This window comes from Pongo abelii, chromosome 1, assembly GCF_028885655.2.
Source record: "Pongo abelii isolate AG06213 chromosome 1, NHGRI_mPonAbe1-v2.0_pri, whole genome shotgun sequence".
NCBI lineage: Eukaryota > Metazoa > Chordata > Mammalia > Primates > Hominidae > Pongo > Pongo abelii.
This window is the reverse complement of record NC_071985.2, coordinates 198243184-198270910: the sequence shown is the minus strand read 5'-3', so window position 1 is coordinate 198270910 and position 27727 is coordinate 198243184. Positions and strand designations below refer to the sequence as shown.

General features: G+C 40.8%; 1 protein-coding gene across 8 annotated transcripts in view; it reads left to right on the top strand.

Moving 5' to 3' along the window:
* Positions 1–27727, top strand: part of ZMYM4 (zinc finger MYM-type containing 4) — a 156247-nt gene that overhangs the window by 8730 nt on the left and 119790 nt on the right. Inside the window, exon 2 of one of the 8 annotated variants that reach the window (XM_063713428.1) lies at positions 6834–6867. The exons of 4 other annotated variants lie outside the window; for them this stretch is intronic. The gene's annotated coding sequence lies outside the window, so the exon portion shown is untranslated. Of the gene's footprint in view, positions 1–6833; positions 6868–19472; positions 19538–27727 lie in introns of those variants that run through there. 3 more of the 8 variants (XM_054537882.2, XM_024248611.3, XM_054537891.2) reach the window with 3 other exon arrangements.

The window sequence follows — 27727 nt, the reverse complement described above, 5'->3', positions numbered from 1 at the left end:
GTCACTCCATTAGATGGGGCTGTGAATTCTTGTTGGATCATTCTAGGAGGTAACATAAGTGGTGGTTCTACTTTTAGTGATACTAAATGCATCATTTGGTTTAGGTTCTGTCAGTGGGATCCAAACGTAATTTATTTTTAACTTTTCATTTAATGGATTTATCAGCCAATGATAATTCTTGCCTATATCCATTATTTCATTAGAAGAGTGATTTTTTTTTTGGTCATTTCTTTTGTATTTATTAACTGGAATTCTTTCATAAAGAATTCCCTCATCAATTATTTGGTTACCTTGTAATATGGTTTGTAAAGAAAAAGCAGGATAAATGCTTATTTTTTTCCCCTTTATCAATAATTTTCAGAAAAATGAATTGATGCCCGCCCTCACAACTCCCAAAGGTGAGGTTTGGGAGGGAATATCCTTATGAACTCATGAGTTTTACCATATGTGATACATTCTAATTTATCATAGTCATTACTTTTGGTGTTCAATTTGTTATACCTTTGATGATTGCTGGTCTCTTAAATTAGTTTCCTAAGGCTGCGAAAAAACTGCTACATACTTGGTAGCTTAAAACATCAGAAATTATCTCACAGTTTTGGAGGCTAGAAGTCCAAAATCAAGGCTCTAGGGAAGAATCTTTGCTTGTCTCTTCTATCTTCTTGTGGCTTGGTTGGTATTCCTTGACTTGTGGCGGCAAAACTCCTGTCTTTGCCTTCATCTTCCCATGGTCTTCTTTCTGCATCTTCTTTTCTGTCTCTTAGGGTCTACCTTATTCCTGGATGTTCTCATCTCAAGATCCTTACCATAATTACCTCTCCAAAGATCTAGTCTGCTCACATACTGTGGTTCTGGGTGGACATAACTTTTGGGAGCCACAGTTTAATCCACTACAGTTCTTTTTTTGACCCCTAAAACTTCATTTACATCCCATATGCAAAATAAATTCACCTCATCCCAACATCCTCAAAAGTCTCGACCTGTTGTTACAGCATGAACTGTGTTTTTTTTTTTTAGACGGAGTTTCACTCTCTCGCCCAGGCTGGAGTGCAGTGGCAGAATCTCGGCTACTGCAACCTCTGCCTCCTGGGTTCAAGCCATTTTCCTGCCTCAGTCTCCCAAGTAGCTGGGACTACAGGAGCGTGCCGCCATGCCTGGCTAATTTTTTGTATTTTTAGTGGAGATGGGATTTCACTATGTTAGGATGGGCTCCGTCTCCTGACCTCGTGATCTGCCTGCCTCGGCCTCCCAAAGTGCTGGGATTACAGGCGTGAGCCACCGTGCCCAGCTACAGCATGAACTCTTAAGTCCAAAATTTCCAAATATTATAACCTCAAAAAGTTTGAAATCTCATTGTCTAAATCGTCTAAATTAGGTAAGAGTATGGACTCGGCATGATTCATTTGGGATAAAATTCTCCATCTGTGGACCTGTGAAACTGGAAAACAACTTATCTGCTTACAAAATACAATGATGAGAGGATGAGACAGTTGTAAGATAGACATTCCCATTCAAAAGGAAGAAAATGGAAAGAATACAGGATCTCCGGTTTCAAGCAAGTTCAAAACTCAGCAGGACAAATTTCTCTAGGTTTAAGGGCCTGAGAATAATCCTCTGTGGCTTGATCCTCTGCCCTCTGGGCCCATGGAGGCTCTGTCTGCAGCTGGTGTGGGCCTGTTTCTCCCCCACCCCCAACCCCCGCTATGCTGCTTGCCTTCAGTCATTTTTACTTTTCCCTGAAGAGGTGCACATGTTTGTAGTTGAGTAACTGTATTAGCCCATTTCTTGCCTATAAAATCCCAGAAGTAAGACACTTTAAAAAATTTTGTCCCATCTCTGTTCCTTTCAGTACAGGCTTACAGCATTTTTGTTGGTATGATATTCTTTAAAACCTTGTCAGTCTCCTTACATATCAAGGGGATCCATATCATTAGACGAGAGGATTCTTCACAGCTCCTTACTGATAACCCCATCTCCATTCCTCGTTTCTGTTGAGATGATTGATTGGATCCATGAGTCACACTGCTAGTATCTTCAGCATATGGTTGTCCAGCCACGTGGCCTGCTCTCTAGAACACTTTTCTAACAGTGAATTTCCTAATTTCTGCATCCTTTGTATTCTGTATAATCTGAGAACCTCCCAGTTAATCATTGTTTCCTTTTGCTTAAAGTTCCTTCTTCAATTTATCTCTTTCCTCTTGTATTTTACTATAAACACCAAGGAGGAACCAAGCTGTACCTTCAGCATTTTGCTTGGAAATCTCCTAGGCTAAATATTCAAGTTAATGGCTTCCAGATTCTCCTTTCTATCCCACAGTAGAACATAGTTCAGCCACTTTATAACATAGATCACCTTTCTTCCAGTTACCAGTCACATATTCTTTATTTACTTCTGAGACAGCAACAGAAGCATCCTTAACCAAAATATTGATATGAACCAAAATGTTCACGATTCTGTGTATGTATTCTCTAAGACTACAGAAGCTTTCTCTTAGTTGCTCATCACATCCTTCTAAACCCTAACCAGAATTGCCTTTGACATCAGTATTTCTACCACCATGTCTTTAAGGCAGTCTGTACTTTTTTAAAATCATGCATCTCAAAACTCTTTCAGCCCATTACCCAATTTCAAAGCCACCTTTCCTTTTTTTTTCTCTCTTTTTCTTTCTTTCTTTTCTTTCTTTATCTCTCTCTCTTTCTTCTTTCTCTCCCTGTTTCTTTCTTCCTTCTTCCCTTCGTCCCTTCCTCCCCTTCCTTTCCCTTCCTTTCCCTTTCTTTCTCTTTCTCTCTCTATTTCTTTCTTTCTCTCTCTTTCTCTCTCTCTTGCTCTCTCTCCCTCTTTCTCTCTTCTTTCTTTGTTTAAAAGTTTTTTAATAGAGATGGTGTTTTACCATGTTGCACAGGCTGATCTTCAACTCATGAGCTCAAGCAGTCCTCACACCTCGGCCTCCCAAAGTGTTGGGACTGCAGGCATAAGCCATCATGCCTGGCCCACCTTCACATTTTTAGATATTAAAGCAGCACTCCACTTCCATGTACTAAAATCTGAATTAGTTTCCTAGGTTTGCCATAAGAAATTACCACAAACTTGGTGGTTTAAAATTACAGAAATTTATCATCTCACAGTTCTGGAGGCTAAAAGTTTGAAATCAGGATGTTGGCAAGGCCATGCTTTGTCTGAAGCCTTTAGGGAAGAATTCTTCCTCCTCTCTTTGAGCCTCTGGTGGTCCCATGTGTTCCTTAATTTGTGGTAGATTACTCCAGTCTTTGCCTCTGTCTTTACATGGCTTATCTCTTTGTCTCTCTTGTCTTCATTTCTGTCTCTTCTAAGGACACTTTTCATTGGATTTAGGGCTCACTCTAATTCAGGATGATCTCATTTCAAGACCCTTACATTAACTACACCAGCAAAGAACTTTATTCCAAATAAAGTCATATTCTGAGGATCTGGGTGGACATATCTCTTGGGGACCACAATTTAACCCACAACATGGTCTTCAAGATCGGCACCTCAATCCTTTTTAAAAATTGATTTTTTTATATTTAAAAAATTACCGGTCGGGTGCAATGGCTCACACATGTAATCCCAGCACATTGAGAGGCCAATGCGGGCGGAACACGAGGTCAGGAGATTGAGACCATCCTGGCTAACACGGTGAAACCCTGTCTCTACTAAAAATACAAAAAATTAGCCAGGTGTGGTGGCACGTGCCTGTAATCCCAGCTACTCGGGAGGCTGAGGCAGGAGAATCACTTGAACCCAGGAGGCGGAGGTTGCAGTGAGCCAAGATCATGCCACTGCACTCCAGCCTGGGTGACAGAGCGAGACTCCATCTCAAAAAAAAAAAAAATTACCTTAAGTTTAAAAAAATGTGTTAAAATGTACATAACAAAGTGCAGTAAGCCAGCCACAGGAAGACAAAAACTGCATCTTGTCACTTAATGTGGAATCTAAAACAATAGAACTCATAGAAGCAGAGAGTAGAATTATAGTTACCAGAGCATGGGGGATGGAAGGGAGGGACAGGAAGATATTGGTCCAAGCGTAGAAAGTTGTAGTTAGGTGGTGTAAATAAGTATTTAAGGTGATGGATATGCTAATTTGTTTGATTCAGTCATTCCACACTGTATACATACCTGTGTATCAAAACACCACTGTATACCTCCTTAATTTTGTGCAATTATAACTTGTCAAAAAGCAAATCATATAATAAATATATATATAATATAACATTTACCATTTTAGCAACTTTAAGTGTATAATTCAGTGGCATTAAGTACATAAACAATATTGTACAATCATTATCGTTATTTATTTCACCCACAATAGAAACTCTACACGTTATGCAGTAACTCTGCATGGTCCCTCGGCCCAGCCTTTGGTAAACTTTAAATTACTTTCTGTGTCTATGAAGTTGCCTATTCTAGATATTTCATGTAAGTGGACTCATACAATATTTATCCTTTGGTGTCTGACTTATTTCACCTAGCATATTTTCAAGGTTCATCCAGTTATAGTATGTATCAAAACTTCTCATTCCTTTTTATGGCTGCAAAATATTCCATTGTGTGCATATACGTTTTGTTTATCCATTCATCCGTCAATAGACACCTTTTGGCTATTGTGAGTAATGTTGCTATAAACATTGGTATATAAGTATTTGTTTGAGTCCTTGCTTTCAGTTCCTTCTGGTATTGTGATGGTTTTAATGAGTTTCTTTTAAAATTCATGTTGAAATTTGATTCCCAATATGGCAGTATTAGGAGGTGGGGCCTAGTGTGAGGTGTTTGGATAATGGGGACACTGCCCTAATGAGTTGTTACAAGCAAGGTTCCACCTTTTGTGTGTCTCTTTGCCCCCTTGCCTTTCTGCTTTTCCATGCTGTGGTGCAGCACATGGCCCTCACCAAAAGCTAAGCAGACACCAATGCCATGCTTTTGGATTTCCCAGCCACCAGAATTGTGAGCTACATAAACCTCTTTTCTTTATAAGTTACCCAACCTCAGGTATTCTGTTACAGCAAGACTAAACAGACTAGTACAGGTATGTACCTAGGAGTGGATTTGCTGGGTTATATAGGAATTCTGTTTATCCTTATTTATTTATTTATTCATTTTTTGAGACAGGGTCTCACTTTGTTGTCCAGGCTGGAGTGCAGTGGTGTGATCATGGGTCACTGCAGCCTCCACCTCCCTGGTTTAAGCTGTCCTCCCACCTCAGCCCCACAAGTAGCTGGGACTACAGATGTGCAACACTATGCCCAGCTAATTTTAGTTTTTCTTAATAGAGACGGGGTTTGGCCATGTTACCAAGGCTGGTCTTGAACTCCTGAGCTCAAGCAATGCACCTGCCTTGGCATCTCAAAGTGCTGGGATTACAGGTGTGAGCCACCATGCCCAGCCTGTGTTTATCTTTTTGAGGAACCTTTTGCACAGGGGCTATAGCATTTTCCATTTGCACCAGCAGTGCATGAGGATTCCAGCTTTTCTACATCCTCGCCAATAGTTGTTATTTTCTGTGTGTTTTTTTTTTTTTTTTTTTGAGACAGAGTGTTACTCTGTCACCCAGGCTGGAGTGCAGTGGTGCCATCTCACCTCACTGTAACCTCTACCCTTCACCTTCTGGGTTCAGGTGATTCTCCTGCCTCAGCCTCCCAAGTAGCTGGGATTACAGGTGTGTGCCATCATGCCTGGCTAATTTTTTTTCTTTTTTTGTACTTTTAGTAGAGATGGGGTTTCACTGTGTTGGCCAGACTGGTCTTGAACTCCTGACCTCAAGTGATCTACCTACCTCAGCCTTTCAAAGTCTTTTATTTTTGGTTAATAACTGTCCTAGTGGGTGTGAAGTGGTATCTTTTTTTTTTTTGAGACGGAGTCTTGCTCAGTCGCCCAGGCTGGAGTGCAGTGGCGTGATCTCAGCTCACTGCAAGCTCCACCTCCTGGGTTCACGCCATTCTCCTGCCTTAGCCTCCCAAATATCTGGGACTACAGGCGCCCACCACCACACCGGCCAATTTTTTTGTATTTTTAGTAGAGACAGGTTTCACCGTGTTAGCCAGGATGGTCTTGATCTCCTGACCTCGTGATCCACCTGCCTCGGCCTCCCAAAGTGCTGGGATTACAGGCGTGAGGCACTGCACCTGGCCTTGAAGTGGTATCTTATTGTGGCTTGGATTTGAATTTTTCCAGTGACTAATGATGCTGAACATTTTTTCATGTGTTTATTGACCTTTTGTATATGTTCTCTGGAGAAATGTTATTTAAGTTCTTTGTGCATTTTTTTAATTGGTTGCTTCTCTTTTTTGTTGTTGAGTTTTAGGAATTGTTTTTATATTCTAAGTATTAAACTCTTATCACATAAATAATTTACAAATATTTTTTTCCCATTCTGTAGATTGTCTTTTCACCCTCATGATAGTGGCCTTGATGCACAAAAGTTTTAAATTTTAATGAAATCCAATTTGTGTTTTTCTTTTGTAGCTTATGCTTTTGGTATCATATTTAAGATGCTATTGCCAGATCTAAGTTCATGTAGATTTTTCCCTATGTTCTCTTCTAAGAGTTTTAGTGTTTAGGTCTTTAATTTAGGTCTTTAATCCATCTTGAGTTAATTTTTGCTTATGGTACAAAGTAAGTGTCCAGTTTCAATCTTTTGTGTATGAATATCCAGTTTTCATAGCACCTTTTGTTGAAGAGCCTGTTCTTTCCCCATTGAGTGGTCCTGGGAACCTTGTCGAAAGTCAGTTGACCATCGTATCAGTCAGTTTGGGCTGTTGTAACACAGTATCATAGTCTGGGTGGCTTAAACAACAAATTTGTGTCTTACATTTCAGGAGGCTGGGAAGTCCAAGATCAAAGTGCCCACAGGTAGGTTTTATTTTCAGGCCTTTTCTCTTGGCTTGTAGGTAGCCACTACCTTGCTCTGTGCTCATGTGATTTCTTAGTGTTTGTGAGGTGAGAAAGAGTGTAAGCTTTCTGGTGTTTCTTCTTAGAAGGGCATTAATCACATCATGAGAGCTCCACTCTCACTACCTTATCTAGCTGATTACCTTTTAAAGTCCCCCTCTCCAAGTATTATTACATGGGGGGTTAAGGCTTCAACATATGAATCTGGGGAGGAGGGACACAGACATTCAGACCATAACAACGACAAATGCGAGAGTTTATTTCTAGACTTTCAGTTCTGTTCTATTTGTCTATGTGCCTGTTCTTGTGTCAGTACTACACTGTTTTGATTACTGTAGCTTTGTAGTAGGTTTGAAATTAGGAAGTAGGAGTTCTCAAGTTTTTCAAGATTGTTTTGGCTATTTGGGGTGTGTTGAAATTTCACGTGAAATTTAGGATGGTTTTTTCCTATTTCTGAAAAAAGAGTTATTAGGATTTTGACAGAGATCAAAATTGAATTTGTAAATCAAGGGTAGTTACTGTCATCTTAACAATGTTAAGTCTTCCAGTCTGTGAACATGGAATGTCTTTCCATTTATTTTGATCATCTTTTATTTTTTTCAGCAATGTTTTGTACAGGTCTTTTAGTGTACAAGTCATGTGCTTCCTTGGTTAAATTTTTCTCAAGTATCAATCAGTATAATCTACCACATTAGTAGAATGAAGAAAAAAAAGAACTCACTACAGTCTGTCGTTTGTATCTGTGAGTTCCACATCTGCAGATTCAACCAACTGCAGATCAAAAATATTTGAAAAAAAAAAAAAGGTAATACATTTATTCCTTAATCAAGGGCCAGAGGAAAAAAAAATACAAAATTTAAAAATAGAGTATAACAACTGTTTGCATAGTATTTGCATTGTATTGGGTGTTATAAGTAATCTAGAGATGATTTAAATTGTATAGGAGGATATGTGTAGGTTATATGCAAATACTATATATAAGGGACTTGAGCATTCAAGGATTTTGGTATCTTTGGGGGGTCCAGGGTCCAGTCCCCCACAGATACTGAGGAATGACTACATCATCTCAGTTGATGCAGAGAAAGTATTAAAGAAAAGCTAACATCCTTTCCTTTGTAAAAGCACTTTAATAAACTAGGAAAAGAGGGGAATTTCCTCAACGTGGTAAAGGCTACCCGTGAAAAATCATTGCTTACATCATATTCAGTGGTGAAAGACAGAGATTTTATCCTCAGATCAGGAACAAGATGAGGATGCCTTCTTTCACCATGTCTGTTCAGTGTAGTATTAGAATTTCTAGCCAGAAGTTAAGCAAGAAAAAGGAAATAAAAAGCATTCAAATTGGAAAGGAAGAAGGAAAACTATCTCTATTTAAAGATGACATGATCTCATACGTAGAATATCCTTAAAGTTACGTCAAAAACAAAACTGTGCAAGTTAGTAAGAAATTCAGCAAAGTTGCAGGATACGGCATCAACACACAAAAATCAGTTGTATTTATATACACTCTAAATGAACAATCCCAAAAAGAAATTTTAAGAAAACAATTTCATTTACATTAGAGTCAAGAAGAAAAAAATACTGAAACACCTGTATCCCTTTGACTTAACTCCAATAGTCCTTGAAAGATTCCTTCCTGTCCGCCAAAAAAATAGAACCAGGCTCATCTATACATATGTTACTTCAGACCTGGAATTAACCTGTTTTGCGAGAAGCCTCAGTACCTTTCAGTGGAAAATGGTATCTGGAGACCACAGCCTGAACTCAGACAAGCTTTTTGAAGTTAGAATCTTTATGAGATGGTATAAGTTGCTTATTTCCCATTCACTCCTGAGCCTGCCTGCCTCTGTCTGCCTATTTTTTTTTTTTTTTTTTTTTTCAGAGACAGGATCTTACTCTGTTGCCCAGGTTGGAATGCAGTGGCATGATCACAGCTCACTGAAGGCTTGACCTCCTGGGCTCAAGCGATCCTCCTACCTCACCCACCTGAGCAGCTAGGACCACAGACAATACCCCCATGCCTGGCTATTTAAATAATTCTTTTTTTTTTTTTTTTTGTAGAGACAGGGTCTCCATATGTTGTCCAGGCTGGTCTTGAACTCCTGGGCTCAAGCAGTCCTCCACCTCTGCCTCCCAAAGATCATAGGTGTGAACCACCCTGCCTGGCCCTAGCTTATCTTTCTGTTTTGGCACTGAAATTCTTCTCTTTAGGAACACTGAAATGATCTAATAATCACCAAATCTAATGGATGCTTTTCAGACATTATTTTATTTGACTTTTCTTAGATCTTTATTTGACTTTTCTTATTTCTGTTGCCCTTCCTTCCTCGACTTTTTCCTTGTTTTATGAGATGGCATTCTCCTGGTTCTCCTCTTGAATTGCTCTTTTTGCATGCTCAATAAGTGTTATTCCCTCAGCTTGTATTTTCTTGGGCAATCTCTTCTACAGTAGTGGTTTTACTTAATTTTTTTTTTTTTTTTACTTAATATTTTTTAAGAGATGGGGTCTTGCTATATTGCCCAGGCTGGCCTTGAACTCCTGGCCTCAAGTGATTCTCCTTCCTTGGCCTCCCAAAGTGCTGGGATTACAGGCATCAGCCACTGGCTTATAGTAGTAGTTTTAGGATCTACCCATTAAGTACATTATGTGATTTCCATTTTACTTCTTCGCTTCTGTTTTTGTCTTTAAAACTAAAAATCTTATGTTTTTGCTGTCACACAAATACTGCAAATTCACTATGTCTACAACTGAACTCCTACTTCCTTCTTCCCTGCCAATTACTTGCTCACACACCTAGTGCCCTCCCCTTCTCAACTTGTTATTTTTCCTATTTATTTATTTTATTTTTATTTTTATTTTATTTTATTTTTTGGGGGACAGAGTCTCGCTCTGTCACCCAGGCTGGGGTGCAGTGATGCAATCTCGGCTCACTGCAACCTCCATCTCCCGGGTTCAAGCGATTCTCCTGCCTTAGCCTCCCATGTAGCTGGGATTACAGGCATGCGCCACCACGCCTCGCTAATTTTTGTATTTTTAGTAGAGACGGGGTTTCACCATGTTGGTCAGGCTGGTCTCGAACTCCTGACCTCGCGGTCTGCCTGCCTTGGCCTCCCAAAATGCTGGAATTACAGACGTGAGCCACCACTCCCGGCCTATTTTTATTTTTATTTTAGAGACAGTCTTGCCATGTTGCCCAGGATGGAATGCAGTGGCAAGATCATAGCCCTCTGCAGCCCCAGTCTGTTATTCTTCACATATTATTTCTATTAGTTACTGGCTTCTAGTCACCCAAGTTAGAAACCTGTGAGTCATCTTTTGTTTCTTCCCTTTCCCTTACTATTTAGTTGTAACTGCTAAGTCTTGTTGATACTGCATCAGGTATGATTTTAAAAACATTTTTGATTTTCTACTGCCACCACCTTAATTCTGGTACTCATTTTGCATGTTTTGTCTTTTGACTTTCCTTGCTTTTACAACTCTTTTTTTCTCACTCCCTTCTTTACTGTTTCCTCTACCCCATTCATTTTTACACCTTGGAGACAGATTTTTCTTCTAAAATGAAAACATGTTTATCTCTGAGGTAACAAGTTGGCTCCCTTATTATTCCAGTTCTCTAAGGTGGTTACTGGTCAGAGTTTTTTCCTGTGGCGAAAGGCAGCTTGCCTTACAGCTTTGACTCCTATCAGAAATTTACTTTTTCTTTGTGGGAGAGTTTCTTTCTGAATGTCTTTGCTACTATCGCGCTAGCTTTGGTAGAGGCCCTGCTCGTGCCCCCAGCCTCTGTGGTGACAGAATCTTTGCCTAATTCCACCCAGCACAGCTGAAACCAGGCTGTGATTATTTTAAAACAGACTTTATTAAAAGCTTAGTATAATAGGGAATTGCAGAACAAATATGTATGTATTTATATATGTATTATGTGTGGCTGATCTAGGAGAAATAGGCAGCATCTACTTGCTCAGCTTTCAGTTGTCTCATGGTGAGCAGAGGGCATCTTTTCTTTGAAACTCGGAAGCAGGTTGAAATCTGGGGGAAATAACTTATTTTTTTCCCCTTTCTTCCAAAGACCTTATTTAATGACCTATAATTTGTGTCCTGGCTGACTAACATTGGGAATATCAGTTCACTTTAGGAGATTCAGTCTCCTTCCTGCTCAGATTTATTTTTACTCTGTCTCCAGTAGAACAAATAGACCATTAGTATAGGAGAGATTCATTCATTGAACAAATATTTAGGACATGTGTCAGACATGGTTCCAAGTGCTGGACAAAGAATAATAAGGAAGTTAAGGTGTGTGCTAGTGGTGGGGGTAAGATAGAAAATAAAAAAGAAATAGAGAAAATAATTTTAGGTAGTGAAGAAAACAGGACAGCATAAGATAATATGATAGTGATTGCGGTAGGAAGAATAGATAATTCTCTAAGCATGTTGGTTTTTGTGTATGATCTAAAGAGTATGATCTCTTAAAAAGATTCTTTTGGCTCTTGTGTATGAGATGAACTTCAGGGAGCAAGATGGGAAACAGAGCGTCAGTTAGGAAGCTATTGGTATAATTCAGGTATGAAAGTAATCATTGGAGTAGGGTGTAGATGATGAGAATTGGTTGGGATATATTTTGGAGGTACAGTCAATAGAACTTGTTGGTAAATGTAGCAAAATAAAGAAGACCACTAACCCCTAGGTAGCAGGGTTAGTGCTAGATAGTTGGTGGCACCATTAATTGAAATAGGAAGACTGGGGAAAGAATACACAATGGTTGGGATGAAGGAGGAAGCTATTATTTCCTTACTTTAGATCACTCCACTGATTTAAAAATTGGTGATTACTTAACACCTACAGTGTAGTCTGAATCAGGGGTTCTCAACATTGGCACTGTTGGCATTATGGACCAGGTAATTCTTTGTTGTGGGGTATTGTCTTGTGCATTGTGGGATATTCAGCTGCATACTTAACCCACTATCAACTAAGATGTCAGTAGCACTGCCCCACTAGTTGTGGTAACTAAAAATATCTCCAGACATTACCAGTGTCTTCTGGGGAACAAAATTGCCCCTGGTTGAATACCACTGGTCCAGATACTTTTACCATATATCCTAAAGAGCTTATTAGCTGCTTTTTATACCATTCACTTAGATAAATTATTACAATATATCATAGTGAATGACTTGCCAGTTTTCTTTTTTTCTTTTCTTTTCTTTCAAATGGAGTCTCACTCTGTCGCCTAGGCTGGAGTGCAGTGGTGCGATCTCAACTCACTGCAACCCCTAGCTCCCGGGCTCAAGTGATTCTCCCACCTCAGCCTCCGAAGTAGCTGAGATTACAGATGCGCACTACCATGCCCAGCTAATTTTTGTATTTTTAGTAGAGACAGGGTTTCTCCATGTTGGCCAGGCTGGCCTTGAACTCCTGACCTCAAGTGATCCACCCGCCTTGGCCTCCCAAAATGCTGGGATTACAGGCGTGAGCCATCTCTCCTGGACTGACTTTCCAGTTTTCTTGTCTTTTTAAAAATCATATTTTATTCAGCCATAGCTACTAATTGTACTTATGCTTAGCATATTTCTTTATAGGATGTTTCTTTGCAGGTATGTGTTTTTACATGGTTAACATCACATGTACAGTTCTGTTTCCTGATTTTATTTACTTATTTAGTTTTTATTTTTTTAGAGACAGGATCTGGCTGTCACCCAGGCTGGGGTGCAGTGGTGCAATCATAGCTCACTGCAGCTTTGAACTCCTGAGCTCAAGGGATCCTCCTGCCTCTCCAATAGCTAGGACTACAGGCGCATGCCACCGTGCCTGGCTCATTTTTCATTTTTTATTTTTTGTAGAGATTGGGGGTCTTGCTGTGTTGCCCAGGCTGGTCTTCAACTCCTGGCTTCAAATAATCTTCCTGCCTCGGCCTTCCAAAGTGTGTTGGGATTATAGGAATGAGCCACCATGCCTGGCTGGATGAAAATATTCTAGAATTGATTGTGGTAATGATTGTATTGCTCTGAATATACTAAACACAATTGAATTGTGCAATTTAAATTGATGAGTTATGTGGCATTTGAATTATATCTCAATAAAGCTGTTATTTTTAAAAAAGAAGCTAAACCAAATAGCATTATATGTAGTTTCTGTCTGTAGCTCTAGTTCTCTAGAAATTAAATTACTGGTTCAGGCATGTGATAAATATTTTTGAAATAAGGTTTATTGCAGTATAATTTATATAGAGTAAAATTCATACTTTCATTGTACAGTTCTGTAAGGTTTGACATATGCATATAGTGGTATAATTAGCACTATAATCAAAATGCAGTACATTTTCATCACCCCCCAGATTCTTTTATGCCCCTTTATAGCCAACCTTTCCCCTTCCTCTGCCTCTAGCAGCCACTCAATCTGTTTTCTATTCTATAGTTTTCCCTTTTCAGAAGATCATGTTAATCATACTTTACAGTGTGTACTTTGAGTTTGGCTTTTTTTACTTAGCATTATGTGTTTGAGATTTATCCATGTTGCATGTGTCTTGCTAATGGTTCATTGTATGGATATACTGAGTTTGGTTATTCATCAGTTGAAAGATATTTATGTTGTTTCCAGTTTTTGGTGATTATGAATAAAATCACTATAAACATTTGCCTATAGGTTTTTTAAAAATATACTTTTTTTTTGGCCAGGTGCTGTGGTTCACGCCTGTAATCCCAGCACTTTGGGAGGCCGAGGCAGGCGGATCACAAGGTCAGGAGATTAAGACCATCCTGGCTAACACGGTGAAACCCCGTCTCTACTAAAAATACAAAAAATTAGCCGGGCATGGTGGCGGGCGCCTGTAGTCCCAGCTACTCGGGAGGCTGAGGCAGGAGAATGGCGTGAACCTGGGAGGCGGAGCTTGCAGTGAGCCGAGACTGCGCCACTGCACTCCAGCCTGGGTGGCAGAGCGAGACTCTGTCTCAAAAAAACCAAACCAAAACAAACAAACAAAAAATATATATATACTTTTTTTTTTTGAGTCAGGGTCTCTCTCTGTGGCCCAGGCTGGATGCAGTGGTCTGGTACAATCTCAGCTCACTGTATCCTGGTCTCAGGTAATCATCCTCTGCATCCTGGGCTCAGGTGATCATCCCACCTCAGTGTCCGAGTAGTTGGGACTACAGGCACGCACTAGCATGCCTCTCGAATTTTTCTATTTTTAGTAGAGATGGGATTTCTCCCTGTTGTCCAGGTTGGTCTTGAACTCCTGGGGTCAAGCGATCCACCTGCCTCTGCCTCCCAAAGTGCTGGGATTGCAGCCACCACACCTGGCCAAATATATACTGTATTCTTAACAAGAATACACTACCTTTAACAATTTGCTATTAGAAAGAAAATTTAAAGCAAGATATTTCATTCCCAGAAAGACTTAATAAAAGGAAGAGGCTTATTATGTTGGGCCTAATTTCTTCATGTATATAATTTTTCAAATTTAACTCTTTCCACAATGAATTTGGGGCAGTTTACAAAAAGATACATGAGTAAAAGAAATAAGGGCCGTGACAAAGGAAAATACAGATAATTCTGATGTGATTGATCAGAGAATATGATTAGTTAAGTATGTTCCATTATTAAATGGAGAGAACATACTGCATCTGCCAAGAAACAACATTTTCTAATCCTGATTCTAAAGGTAATTTCAGATGTGATTCTTCACTGAGTAATGTCTTCAGTAATGTTTTCTTTTTAACAGAAAAACTCAGCCTGAATTTCTTGTCTATACGTTTTTATATAAACATGTTTTCATTTTTCTTGGGTAAAAAGGAGTAGGATTACTGGATCATATAAATACTGTATGTCTTCTTATATTGTGTTTTGAGAGTTCTTTATATATTTTGGATACACATCCTTTATTAATGTTTTGAAAATATTTCCCCCAGTTTATGGGTTGTTTTCACTTTCTTTGTTTTGCAGAAATAGGGTGCCGGGTCTTGCTTCGTTGCCTAGGCTGGTCTCATATTTCTGGCCTGAAGTGATCCTCCCACATTGGCTTCATTTTCTTAAGTGTTTTTCAAAGAGCAGAAATTTTTTATTTTGATGAAGTCTACTTTATCAATTTTTTTTCTTTTATGGATTATGCTTTTTGTGTCATTTCTAACTTCTGTGCCTTTTAGCATTTTATTTTTTTCTGTCTCCAGATGTCTTTCTATCTGTTCTTCCTTCAAGAACCAGCTTTTTCTTTCTTTTCCCCTTTGTCTCCAGACATAGCTACAGTTATTAGCAATAATAGTAGTGGTAGTGATTGTTACTTTTTTTTTTTTTTGTTTTGAGACAGAGTTTCACTCTTGTCACCCCGGCTGGAGTGCAATGGTGCGATCTCAGCTCACTGCAACCTATGCCTCCTGAGTTCAAGCGATTCTCCTGCCTCAGCCTCCCAAGTAACTGGGATTACAGGTGCCTGCCACTGCGCCTGTCTAGTTTTTATATTTTTAGTAGATACAGGGTTTCACCATGTGTTGGCCAGGCTGGTCTTGAACTCCTGACCTCAGGTGATCCACTTGGCCTCCCAAAGTGCTGGGATTACAGGCGTGAGCCACCGTGCCCGGCCATGATTGTTACTATTTAGCAGGCCCTTTTTGCACCACATTCCCACTTTGATACCATAGTGTTTTTATTTGAGTCTTGCAAGTAAAGACTATTCTAACGTTAGTTGGGAACTGAAGCCCAAGATAGAGATTGAGGCAAGTGAATATACACACAGACTTTCAGACACACAAATTTAATTTTCTAGAAATCAGCAGATAGATAGCATCAGAAGACCTAAGAGAAAGCATATCTTGGTTTAGTCTTGTGTTTTTGTTTTAGTTTTAGACACAGGGTGTTGGTATGTTGCCCAGGCTGGAACGCAGTAGCTATTCACAGGTGCGACCCCGCTACTGATCAGCATGGGAGTTTTGAACTGCTCCGTTTCTGACCTGATCCAGTTCACTCCTCCTTAGGTAACCTGGTGGTCTCCTGCACTTGGGAGGTTACCGTATTGATGTCTACCATTGTGCAGACACCCAATTGGCATAGCTAGCACACTATAGCCCAGAACTCCTGGGCTCAAGTGATCCTCCTGCCTCAGCCTCCCAAGTAGCTGGGGCTATGGGCATATGCCACATCGTGCAGCGGTTTAGTTGTTTTTTTTTTGAGACAGAGTCTCACTCTGTTGCCCAGCCTGGAGTGCAATGGCATGATCTCAGGCCGCTGCAACCTCCGCCTCCTGGATTCAAGCAATTCTCCTGCCTCACCCTCCTGAATAGCTGGGATTACAGGCACCTGCCACCATGCCCGGCTAATTTTTTTGTATTTTTAGTAGAGACGGGGTTTCACCACATTAGCCAGGCTGACCTCTAACTCCTAACATCAGGTGATCCACTTGCCTGGGCCTCCCAAAGTGCTGAGATTACAGGCGTGAGCCACCGCGCCCTGTGGTTTAGTTGTTTTTAATTAATAATGTGCTTCAGAACCCTCAGGGGAGTTCCCCCATTTCCCCACCGCCTTCCTGCCTTTACAGTATGAAAATGCCCAGGCCCTATCTATTCTAGACCTTCTGAAGTAGAACATGAGGGAGAAGGTGAAGTATTGTAGAGTAGGTACTGCTACCATAATAGAATTGTGTCTGTGATACCATTAACACTTTTTTCTTTTTTTTGAGACAGGTTCCTGCTCTGTCACCCAGGCTGGAGTATGGTGGCATGATCATGACTTTCTACAGCCTCTAACCCCCAGGCTCAAGCAACCCTCCCACCTCAGCCTCCTGAGTAGCTGGGACTATAGGTGCCTGCCACCATGCTCTGCTAATTTTTTTTCTATTTTTTGTAGAGACAGGGAGTTCCTATGTTACTTAGGCTGGTCTCAAAGTCCTGGGCTCAAATGATCCTCCTGCCTCAGCCTCCTGAAGTGCTAGGACTACAGGTGTGAACCACCATACCATGCCTTTAACATGGTTTTTGTTTTTGTTTTTGAGATGGAGTCTCACTCTGTCACCAAGGCAGGAGTGCAGTGGCAGGATCTTGGCTCACTGCAACCTGTGCCTCCCGGGTTCAAGCGATTCTACTGCCTCTGCCTCCTGAGTAGCTGAGATTACAGGCAACGTGCCACCACACCTGGCTAATATTTGTATTGTTAGTAGAGACGAGGGATTTCGCCATGTTGGTCAGGCTGATGTTGAACTCCTGACCTCAGGTGATCCACCTGCCTCGGCCTCCCAAAGTACTAAGATTACAGGCGTGAACCCCTGCGCCCGGCTGTTTTTTTTTTTTTTTTTATAATGGATTAAATGGAAATACAGATAGTATCTAATTCTGTTCCAGTAGGTTTCGATAGGTTTAGCGCACATAAAATACCTAGCATATACTAGGTGGTAATTTCTCGAAGCCAAGGAGAAAGAGTAGAAGTTAAGGGTAGTGTCATGGGAGCCCTGGAGGTCAATGCTAGGAAGTGGGAATAAATGTACTCTTTTTTAGCCTTCCAATCTGTGGAACACTTGAATTATTTAAGAATCAGGCCAGGCTCGGTGGCTCACACCTGTAATCCCAGCACTTTGGGAGCACGAGGTCAGGAGATCGAGACCATCCTGGCTAATACAGTGAAACCCCGTCTCTACTAAAAATACAAAAAATTAGCTGGGTGTAGTGGCACGCGCCTGCAGTCCCAGTTACTTGGGAGGCTGAGGCAGGAGAATCGCTTGAACCCAGGAGGCAGAGGTTGCAGTGAGCCAAGATTGCGCCATTGCACTCCAGCCTGGGTGACAGAGTGAGACACTGTCTCAAAAAAAAAAAAAAAAAAAAGGAATCAAAATGTTTGTTCCAATTATTTCATTCAGTCTTTTCTCTTGAAATTGACTGTGGCATATCTTAATAACTTTCTTGTGTCTTGATATGATCTTTTCATAGAATGTGTGAAAACTCTGGGACTTGGAAAAAAATAGAGTGGTATATCATGTTCCTGGATGGAAAAACTCAATATTATAAAAATATGTGTTCCATAAAATTGATTAAAATTAATATTATTACATTAAGTATCCCAGTAGGGGTTTAAAAAATTATTCTATTTGATGATAGATAGGGCAGAATAATATGTGAAAGGCAAGACAATCTTGAATTAGAAGAATTATGAAGGCAGGGGGCAGTAGGGGAATATAGAACCTTGTTCTATCGTAGGGTCTTAAATATGATACTGGTATGGGAATGCTGAATTGTTACAAATAAACAGATTCATGTCTATATAACAGTAGAGTATATAGATCATTCATGTTTGGATGGTCTACTGGCCATTTTGGGGAAAAAGTTAGATCTTTTTCTTATTCCAAATGCCAATACATATCCTATTTGAATTCAATATATGAATATAAGAAAATGAAGCTATTAAAGTACTGAAAGAAAATGTAGGTAAATATTTTGGGATGGTACGCTTCCCAAGCGTAAACAAAAAAATTAATTCAAAAGAATGAGATTTGACTACATTGAAAACATTGTCACATTTTGAGAAAGGTAAATATCTTTGAAATATCAGAGTACTGGCTTTTCAGAACAAGGTATTGAACAGATAAAAACAATAGGTAACCACTTGAGTCATTTTAGATTCCACTGTGCTTCACATCCCTAATTTCTATTCCAGTCACCATTCATGCTTTCATTCAACAAGTGTTTGAGTGCCTATTATGCATGAGGAACCATTGTAGGTACGGAGGATACAGTAATGAATAAAATGGAGAAAACCTCTGCTCTATGGAGTTTACATTCCAGGGATGGGGTGGGAATAACTGCTAAACAAATAATTAATGTAGAACATTTTAAATAAAACATTTCTATAGAGGAAAATAAAGCAGACAATAGAGATATAGTGTACTTCAGTGAGAGGGTATTGCAATTCTGAACAGTGGCAATTAAGCAAAGATCTGAAAGAAATGAGAAGTCATGTGGGTATCTGATAGGAGGAACATTCCAGGTAGAAGGAACAGCAAGGGCAAAGATTATGAAGCAGGAGAGTGTTGTATATGTTTTGTGAACATCAAAGAGGCAGCATAGAGGCGGTAGCTGAACATGAGTGAGCAAGGTGGTGAACAACAGGAGATGAGATCAGGGGAATAACAGGTTATAGATAATGTAGGGCCTTTTAAGGTCAGATAATTTGTTGTGGGGGCTGTTCTGTACATTGTAGGACATTTCAGCATCCCTGGTTTCTATCTACTAGATTTCAACAGCACCCCCAAGTTCTGACAACCAAAACTGCCTCCAGACATTGCCAAATTTTCTAGATTTGGGGAGGAAAATTGCTCTGGTTAAGAACCACAGCACTGCTAAATGGGTACATAAATTCCTTTGGGGAAGACTTGGAGGAAGATTTATGGTATGTACTTGCAGTAATGGTGCAGAGTCCTTCCTCAAGAGGACCCAGTCTGTCCTCAGTCAAGAGTCTCTGGCTGGGCCTGTGAATTGACTAGCTTTGGAAACTGGGAAAATGCCCATGACTTGCATTGTGATAAGTCAAGTTGGGTTTTGGCCACCAGATTTAGACATCTTTCTGTTATATAGATTAAACTGCCCATCTATTTCATTCCTAGGAACATCGTGATCAATTAGCCACTGCCAAAGATCCCTGCTGGTCAAAACATTCTGATTACCGGTATGTCCCTGCTGTCCTTATCTTTGGGGTTAAATAGTGCCATTTGGCCTCTGCTACTTTGGTATCCCATTATCCTTGGTGAAGTCAAGCAGCCCATCTCAGTGTGGCATTTTCTGCAGTTATCCCTGACCTACAAAGGAGAACAGCCACAGGACTTTTCAAAGATATGAGTGTTCCCCTTACTAACAGAATGACCCCTGGGCCTTCTCAGGGAATGTAGTTGGGTGGTAGGTGTGCAGGTTGCAGAGGATGAGTCCACTTCAGGATTCCCTCTTCCAGATAATGCCAGGGAAATCTACTGTCTCAGTCTTATTAAATGTAGGCTATTGTTGAATCTAAGTTTCAGTCAACAATCAGAGAAGCCACTAGAGATACCTCCATCTACACAAGCTAACATATTCAATTCAGAATCTGTATTACGTGCACCTCGTATCAGTAAATTCTAACCACTGTAGTGTAATACCCTGAGACTCTGTTTTCACATGTCCCCCAGATTTCTGCTTTTATATATTAGCAAAATCTTGGAATTTTTTGGCCTGTAAAACTGTTTCCATTGTGTGTACCTGTCCCTCTACAACATGCTGAGATTTGACCCTAGTTATGGCTCTAGTGATGACTGGGTTAGCTGTGGTTGGTTTTGAGGAGAATGAACGTCCTCCTGTAGGGCATCTGTTGCACGTAAGGATATCACATGATTTTCCAGCAAAAGAAGGCTATTCTTTTTAGATACAGAGGGCAGGTGGAAGTTTGAAATTGTCAGTTTCATTCTGATCCAACCAGATACTCCCATTTGAAGTTTCAAGGTCCCATTATTTCCCAGTAATTGTTCTTATCTTTTCTTTTTCTTTCTTTCTTTTTTTTTTTTTGAGATGGGAGTTTTGCTCTTATTGCCCAGGCTGGAGTGCAGTGACGCCATCTTGGCTCACTTTAACCTCCATCTCCCAGGTTTAGGCGATTCTCCTGCCTCAGCCTCCTGAGTAACTGGGATTACAGGCATGCACCACCACACCCTGCTAACGTTTGCATTTTTAGTAGAGATGGAGTTTCACCATGTTGGTCAGGCTGGTCTTGAACTCCTGACCTCAGGTGATCCACCTGCCCTGGCCTTCCAAAGTGCTGGGATTACAAGCGTGAGGCATCGCACCCGGCCTGCTCTTACTTTTTCTTTCTTTTTTTTTTTTTTTTTTTTTTTTGAGATGGAGTCTGGAGTCTCATTGTGTCTGCTCTTACTTTCACACAATAAACTTGGCGAGACTGAATTCAACTGATTTTGTAATTCAGTTTGCACAATTAAAGTTTGCATTTGATTTTCAGCAATAACAACCTGTGGTTATATAAGAATTAAGATTATTAATACAAAAATGAGCCAGGCATGGTGTTTTACACCTCAGGGTGAGATGGGAGGATGGTTTGAGCCTAGGAGGCAGAGGTTGCTGTGAGCCGAGGTTGCAGTGAGCCAAGGTCACGCCACTGCACTCCAGCCTGGGTGCTTGTCACCAAAAAAAAAAAATGTATATATATTTTTAAGGTTGTCTTGAAAGGTCTCTCTCTGACTATGACTTGAGCTGACTTAATGGACCTGAACTTGTTATTTTCATCAGAAATGCACAAGAACACTTAGAGAATTCATCTCACATAACAGACTTTGTAGCCATCATTACTACTTTACTAGTTAAGTGCAACAGCCATTTGGGTTCCCAAGGTACTTGCTTTAGTTGGCATTTCATCATCACCAACCACAGGTGATAGCCTGATTAACTGTGATGCCCCTGCATATGTGGGGTTATTACCAAACTAGTTCCTGCTTGAGCCCTATACTCAAGCCTAAGGACACAACGAAAACCAATTCTGAATTCCATTTTTGTGTGCCTGTCTCCTATGACCACTGCCACTACCAGTCCTGTATCAGAGGACAGAAACCATACAGTAATTTGAATATGGAAAGTTTAACATAAAGAATTATTTACCATTAATGGGGAATTAACTCTTAGGCATAAAGAGAATGCTAAAGATACAGAATAACAGTAGAGGGAGCAACCACTACCTCTAAGTCTGAGGCAAAGTAACAAGGATGGAATAAGTCTGGATGATGGCCAGCCCATCAGCTTCAAGGCTGAGATTCAGATCTTATTGGAGAAGGTGTGGTCCACTGGATGCTGGAAACATTTGAGGTGGGGCAGGGTTTTGCTGGCAATTAAAAAATGCCCCCCTGGGGTGCCAATAAAAGTCAGTAGGATGGTGAGTCCCTCATCTCTACAAAAAATAAAAATATTAGCTGGACATACTGGTGTGCACCTATGGTCCCAGCTACTTGAGAAACTGAAGTGGAAGGATTGCTTGAGCCCAGGAGATCAAGGCTGCAGTGCACTCACTGTGTTTGTACCACTGCACTCCAGCCTGGGCAAGAGAGGATACTGTGTCTCAAAAAAAGTCACTAGGAAGCCCCTTGCTGAATTTGGCTAAGAAGACAGCGGGGACACTGGCAAAATTCTCTGCGAAGTCTGTCTCCCATAGGGGTGCTGCTGAAACTTGCAGGGTAGCTGCTCTCTGGAGTGCTGACAAAACTTGTCAGGAAACTAGTCATGCGTGTGTGCCTGTGTCACTGAGACTTGCTGGGAAGTTGGTCTCTGGGAGGGCCATTTGGAGTCCTGCACAACACCTCCACTGGAGCAAGCCGGCTAGAGAACAGTGTTAACAGGAAGAGAAGCCCCTTCCTTCTAGAGTATTCCTCCAGTGCCATCTACTGACAAAGGTTAACATTGTGCCAGCTGGCAAAGGAGAAAGTTTTGCAGGGTCCATCTCCGTTATGTAAAGCAGGGCAGAGAAGAGTGGGTTTGGAGTTGAGAGGCAATCCATTTATAACTGGTGAGAACCCACATAGTTAGATTGCCATACTCTTCTTTCCTTAGGGCAGACGTTTGTTTTCACATGGTGTCATTTTCCTTCTGCTGAAGGACTTTCCTTTAATACCTCTTGTAGTACTGGTCTGGTAGTGATGATTCTCTGTTTCTGAACAACTATTTATTTTGCCTCCAGTTTTGAAAGTTTTTTTTTTTTTTTTTTTTTTTTTTAAAGAAACAGTCTTGCCATGTGGCTCAGGCTGAACTCAAATTCTTGAGCTTAGGTGATCCTCCTGCCCCAGCCTCTTGAGTAGCTGGGATTACAGGTATGCACCACCACACCTGGTGTAGTTTTGAGAGATATTTTTGCAGGATTTTGAATTCTAGATTGACATTTTCCTTTACTTTCAGTACTTTAAAGATGTTGCTCCTATACCTTCTGGATTGCATTGTTACCAATGGAAGGTGTCCAGGTTCTTGGCGTCTTGAACGAAGAATTGGACAAAACACACAAAGCAGGAAAAGAATGAAGCAAAAAAAAGCAGAGATTATTGACAATGAAAGTATACTTCACAGTGTGGGAGCTGGTTGGAGCATAGGGGCTCAAGGGTGCCATTACAGAATTTTCTGGGGTTTAAATCCTCTTTAGAGGTTTCCCATTGGTTACTTGGTGTACACCCTTTGTAAATGAAGTAGTGGCCCCCAATGAGAGGCTGAAGTTAAGTTACAAAGGTTATACCCTATGCAAACCTCTGGTTGTAGAAAGCAGCCAATCAGAGGCTAAAGTGAAATTACAAAGTTACACTTCTGTGCAAACAAAGACTTGGCCAGGAATCAGTCTGAATAGTTGCCTGGTAAGTTGCAGAAAGCAACCAATCAAAGGCTAAAGTGAAGTTACAAAGTTACACTCTTATGCAAACGTCTGATTGGTTGCAGAAAGCAACCAACAGAGATTCTTTCTTTTTTTTTTTTTTTTTTTTTTTTTTGAGACAGAGTCTTGCTCTGTTGCCCAGGCTGGAGTGCAGTGGTGCCATCTCGGCTCACTGCAAGCTCCGCCCCCTGGGTTCCTGCCATTCTCCTGCCTCAGTCTACCGAGTAGCTGGGACTACAGCGCCTGCCACCATGCCCGGCTATTTTTTTTGTATTTTTAGTAGAGACGGGTTTTCACAGTGTTCGCCAAGATGGTCTCGATCTCCTGACCTCGTGATCTGCCCACCTTGGCCTCCCAAAGTGCTGGGATTACAGGCATGAGCCACTGTGCCCGGCAACAGAGATTCTTTCAATTTTCCATCTGCCACATAGAAAAAGAGTGGGGTTTACCAAGGGAGTAGCCTCCAGTTCTTCTGTTACTTAGGTGTGGAAATTTGGGGTTTTCCTTTTGATTTAGCTCTGGGAAGTCAGTGTGAATTGGCCTTAGGTTCCCTGCCTCCAGATTCTATTTTCCTGCCTCAGCATTGCTTCTATGAGTCTACTGTTATTATTTGTGTTCCTTTGGCTGTAATACCATTTTCCCCCTAGCTGCATTTAAGAATTCTCTATCACTTTTTATCAGGAATTTGATTATGCCTTGGTATGGTTTATTTCAAACTTCTGCACAGGGTTCATTGAACATTCTGATTCTGTGAGTATACAGTTTTCATAAAATTGGGAAGTTTTGGCCATTATATTTTCAAAATTTTTTTGTCTTCTCCCTTAGCATATTTATTGACTCCAGTTATATGCATATTGTATCACTAGATGTTGTTCCATAGCTCACTAATTTTCTTTAGCCTTTTTTTCTCTTTTTATTTTGGACTGTTTCTTTTGCTGTATGTTCTAATTCACCAATCTTCCGCAGTGTATAATTTTCTGTTAGTTCCATTCTGTGTAATTTTCATCTTAGACATTGGGTTTTTCATCTCTAAGTTCAGTTTGGGTACTTTTTATATGTATCTGTGTGTCTCCTTAGTATATTCATGCTTTCACCTTTACCTTCTTGAATACATGGAATATATTTATAATAGTTTTTTTAATGGTCTACTAGTTTTATCGTTTGTATAATTTCTGGATCTGTTTCTGTTGATTAACCTTTCTTATTATAAATTGGCTGTTCTTGCTTCTTTGCATGCTTGGTAGCTTTTGATTGAATGCCAGACATGGTGGCCTCTACCTAGTTGGGTGCAGGACTTAAAAAAAAGGTTCCCTTAACTATTCTCAAGCTTTGTTCTGGGATACAGTAAAGTTACTAGAAACAGATATTTTTGGTACCCTGTATCCCTGCCTTAAAAAAATAAATAAATAAGATAAACAAATCTTTTTGAGGCTTACTTTTAATCTTTGTTAGGTGGCGGCACCAGAATAGCTTCTTGGCAAAAGCTAATTTTATCCTACTGCTGACTTTTTATTATACTATTGAATAATTGATGCCCCATGTGATGCCCCATGTGATACCCCATGTGTTAGAAGGTCTTTTCCTTCTGGGCCGAGTGCGGTGGCTCACACCTGTAATCCCAGCACTTTGGGAGGCCAAGGCGGGCAGATCACTTAAGGTCAGGAGTTCAAGACCAGCCTGGCCAACATGGTGAAACCTCGTCTCTACTAAAAGTACAAAATTAGTCTGGCATGGTGGCGGGCACCTGTAGTCCCAGCTAGTCAGGAGACTGAGGCAGGAGGATCGCTTGAACCTAGGAGGTGGAGGCTGCAGTGAGCCAAGATCGTGCCACTGGCTCTCTCTCAAAAAAAAGTCTTGTGTTTTCTTTTCCTTCTGGTTGATGGAACATGAACTATTTCAGGCCCTGTATAAACTCTAGGAATTGTTCTGCCCACTTTTTTCTGGTGACTGTTTCACTGGCCTCCATGGTTTCTTCTCTTACTTGTGCAGCTTGATACTTAGCTGAAGACTAGAGGCGAGTCCTCTGCAGATCTCTGGACTTCTCAGTGTATCTCTCTCCTTTTTAGTATTCTGGCCTCTTTGATGTCTGCTAACTCTGAACCCTGTTTCCTCAACTTCGGGAGATTGCCAGGCTCCATTTAGTTTCACTCTGTATGCTATGTGGCCTGGAAACTCTCCAGACGGTAAGCTGGGGCAAAGATAGGACTCACCTCATTTGTTTCTCTTGTCTCAGAGCTTACTGTTCTATTCTGCCTGTTCTCCAATGCCTGAAAAACTTACTTCATAATTTTGTCTGACCTTTTAGTTGTTTAAGGCAGGAAGGTAAATCCACTCTCTGTTACTTCATAATAGCCGAAAAGTTGAAATCCTGTTCCATTCATTTTTGTTGTCTGAGTGCAGTCTCTAGAACAAGGGTCAGCAAGCTGTAGCTCACAGGCCAAATTCTAGTCGGTAGCCTGTTTTTGTATTATCCACAAGCTAAAAACGGCTCTTGCTTTTTTTTTTTTTTTTTTTTTTTTTTTTGAGACAGGGCCTTGCTATGTTACTCAGGCTGGGGTGCAGTGGCGCCATCACAGCTCACTGCAGCCTTGACCCCTGGGCTCAATAGATCCTCCTGCCTCAGCCTCTGGAGAAGCTGGGACTACAGGCCTGTGCCAGCGGACTGGCTAATTTGACTTTTTTTTTTTTTTTTTTTTTTGAGATGGAGTCTCGCTCTGTTGCGCAGGCTGGAGTGCAGTGTGGTGCGATCTCAGCTCACTGCAAGCTCTGCCTCCCGGGTTCATGCCATTCTCCTGCCTCAGCCTCCCGAGTAGCTGGGACTATGGGCGCCTGCCACAATGCCCCGCTAATTTTTTGTATTTTTAGTAGAGATGGGGTTTCACCATGTTAGCCAGGATAGTCTCGATCTTCTGACCTCATGATCCGCCCTCCTCGGCCTCCCAAAGTGCTGGGATTACAGGTGTGAGCCACAGCGCCCAGCCTAATTTGACTATTTTTTGTAGAGATGGGGTCTTACTATGTTGCTAAGTTGGTCTCAAACTCCTGGGCTTAAGTGATCCTCCAGCCTTGACCTCCTAAAGTGCTGGGATTACAGGTGTGAGCCACTGCACCCAGTCTGGCTTTTGCATTTTAAAGGGCTGTTTTTAAAAAGAGAGCCTGATGTGGTGGCTCATGCCTGTAATCTCAGCTACTCTGGAGGCTGGAGGTGGGAGGATTGCTTAAGGCCAGGAGTTTGAGACCAGCCTGAGCAATACAGGGAAACACTGTCTCCAAAAAAAAAAAAAAAAAATAGCCAGGGCATAGTGACCACACCTATATTCCTAGTTCCACCAGAGGTTGAGGTGGGAGGATCACTTGAGTCTAGGAGTTCGAGTCCAGCCTGGGAAACCTGGCAAACAAAACAAAACAAAACAAAACAAAAAACCTTGTCTTTGCAAAAAATTCAAGAATTAGTTAGGTGTAGTGGTGATTGCCTGTAGTGCCAGCTACTCTGGAGGCTGAGGTGGGAGGATCAGTTGAACTTGGGAGGTCGAGGCTGCAATGAGCTGTCATGTACCACTGCACTCCAGCCTGGTGACAGGGGGATACCCTGTCTCCAAAAAAAAAAAAAAAAGAAAAAGAAAAAATTACTTATAGTATTTCTTTATTTTCCTTGTAATGTCTGTAGATTTGTAGTGGTGTTCCCTCTTTCATTCCTGATATTGGCAATTTGTGGGGTTTTTTTTTTTTTTTTTTTTGAGACGGAGTCACCCAGGCTGGAGTACAGTGGCACAATATCAGCTCACTGCAACCTCCGCCTTCTGGATTCAAGCGATTCTCCTGCCTCACCCTCCCAAGTGGCTGCGACTATAGGCATGCACCATCACACCTATCTAATGTTTGTATTTTTAGTAGAGACAGGGCTTTGCCATGTTGGCCAGGCTGGTCTCAAACTCCTGACCTCAAGTGACACATGCATGAGCCATGGCGCCCAGCCTATATTGATCTTTTGATAGAACTCATTTTTGGTTTCACTGATTTTTATGCTGTTCTTTATTTTCTATTTGATTTATTTTTGCTTTTATCATTATTTGATTGATGTTTGCTTTTATCTTTATTATTTCCTTCTTTCCACTTATTTTGGGTTTACTTTGCTTTCTTTTCCTAGCTTCTTGATTTGTCATCCTTCTTTAAGTTTTATCGATAGCTTATGGTTTAAAGCTATAGACATTTCTAAGCCCTGCTTTAACTGCATCCCCAAACTCTTAGTTGTGTTTTTATATCATTCAGTTCAAAATATTTACTGAGTTTTCTCTGATTTATTTTTCTACTTACATTACCATACAGTTTCTTTTTTTTTTCTTTTTTTCTTTTTTTTTTTTGAAATGGAGTCTCATGCTGTCGTCTGGGCTGGAGTGCAATGGCGTGATCTTGGCTCACTGCAACCTCTGCCTCCCGCGTTCATGTGATTCTCCTGCCTCAGCCTCCTCAGTAGCTGGG